This window comes from Populus euphratica, unplaced genomic scaffold (genome assembly GCF_000495115.2).
Source record: "Populus euphratica unplaced genomic scaffold, PopEup_1.0 scaffold12.1, whole genome shotgun sequence".
NCBI classification, from domain to species: domain Eukaryota; kingdom Viridiplantae; phylum Streptophyta; class Magnoliopsida; order Malpighiales; family Salicaceae; genus Populus; species Populus euphratica.
The window spans coordinates 1,508,620-1,511,096 of record NW_011499858.1 but is presented as its reverse complement, the minus strand read 5'-3'; positions in this window follow the sequence as shown (position 1 = coordinate 1,511,096).

The window sequence follows — 2,477 nt, the reverse complement described above, 5'->3', positions numbered from 1 at the left end:
TTGTATTTTAAAAGCATCATTTATCAATCTAAGTTGCTTGCTTGATTATAAATGACTTTTTAAAGGCGCATAATGCAGGTTGTAGCTTTTGGCTATAAAAGAAAAGAATTTTTAGGTTTAAAGAGTGTTTTAAGGTTTAAAAGACTTATGATCACTATCATTTACTTGACTCATTTTGTCTTTCAATCTTTTTTTTTGTTTTATTTTTTTTTATTTGCCCATTTTTATTGCTTTAGTAGAGCATTTTCATTTTATTTTGACCTTGACTTGGTCATTTTTATTTTTGATTTAGGCATACCCCCAAACATTTGGATTTCTCAAGCTCTTTTGCTTTTAGGTTTCACCATTTTTCTCAACTCTTGAATTTCCATTTGCCCTTAGTGCAGGGGCATGATTCTAGTCAGAATCAACTCTTGATCTTTGAAATTTTTATTTTTTCTTAGTATAAAGTGTGATCCTAGCTAGGATTTTTTAAGAAAAAAAATTATTCAGGCTTAAATGAAGGCCACAAGAGATATGTTTATAACATGAAAGTAATAAAAAAAGATGGTCTTTTATCATTTCAAGCGCAAACAATTAAAATAGATGAATTTTATCTTTATCTAGTATAATAGTTTGAACTTGCAAAGAACTATATTTTTATAAATTCATGACTAGCAAATTCACTACATGTTATCAAACATTCAACTAAAATATGACTTAAAGATATATAGGATGTGAGTTTTTTGCACTTTTTTTCATTTTTCATATCTTTGGTTCAAGTTTGTTTGGTCATCTTAGAGAGGAATTCATTAGATTAATTTTTTTGCCATCTTTTGAAAAAGATGCTGAAACGATGTTTTGAACAAGCATCAAATTGAATTTCAAAATAAAAAAAACCATTCCAATTCTTCATAATTATTTTAGCAAAGAGGTTTTTTACAAAACTGATTTGGTTATAATTTTTTTGAAAAGAGCTAAGGGATCACTTATAAGGGTCAATAAATTTTGAAAGAGTACAAATTATCTCCTAGAATCTTCCATGACATATCTTGGGGTTCGACTATTTTTATCATTATATTTATCCAATCATGAACAATAATAAACTGTCAAGTTATTACTTTCACAAAAAAATGTATTGATTTTAAACTAAGAATGAAAATACATATTTCATTAAAAAAAATCATATCATGCTAAAACAAAATACAAAATGAAAGTTTTTTATAACAAAAAGATTGGCAAATGCCCCAACCTTTTATTAGATCAGATTCCTTAGTAACATTTGTATCTTGTCAATGTTTATCAACCATTTGTTATGATGAAGATCAGTGACAAAATGATAGGTGACATTATCCTTTACAAAATTAACTTGTCTTTTGCTCTCTAGCTTCCGGACATGATACATAAAATTCTTATAGTTTTTAATTAAGTGGTTAAGGATCCCATTATGATATTCAAATCACTCATTTGTATTATACTGCTTAGGGAATAATGATTGCATAGGATCTCATGGAGTTTGTTTAATATGTTCAATGTTTAAAAGATGTCAGTGAACATCTTTGAGTGATAGAGATATATTAATATTTGAAAAAGATGTTTAAGTGGTTAATGATGTGAAATGGGTGATGTCCAAGGTGGTTGAATATGATGTTGAGATAAGAAATGATTTTGATATGTATTCGCTTTATGAGATCCTTTTTTCTATTTCTCCTCTAACATAACATCAAACCTTACCACCAGATTCCTGATCCATTCCCATTTTAAATATTGCTCGACTCTTTCTATGATACTTGCTTACCTTTATAAAATAGGTTGATAAATCAATCAAGTAGCCACAGTACAAAGTTTTTAAAGTGTTAATGAAGGTGATAGTGAGCTTGTTTTCAAATACATATGGATAAGTCTGTTTTGTGTTGTTATTTTGTGTAACAAAATGAACATGCCAATACTACTTTGGATATACAAGTTTTTTTTACTATAAATGGTGAGGTTTGGCGAATCATAGTTCATGGGCTAGATAATTTGCTTAGGACTACACTTGGATTAGCAGAGAGAGACTGCAATAGTTTGATGTTGATTTTTTAAAGTATTATGAGAGCCACATGGAGGTATAGTTGATAAAGTCGAGTTTTTCCAAACTCGAGAGAAGTAATAAGGACACTAAATCTGAGATGCAATTCACACATGTGTATGTTCGAGGATGACGAAGTATAGCCAAATCCATCACTTTTTAGGTGAGAGATTGGACTAACCATGTTATTAGGCTTCATTTGATTTAATTACTAGGCTTGATGTTATTTTATTTTGGTTTTCATTTTATGTCTTTGGCCCAGTTACTGGTTATGTAAGTTTTTACTATTTATATATGTTTTTTTCACATTATAAATAACTTATTGATAAATTAAAGAAAAATTATAGAGTTATGATTCTCTTTTTTGTCTTTTTTTCTCCTTTTCTTTTATTCTCCTATTTCTTTTCTTCTTTTTTCTTTTTATTTC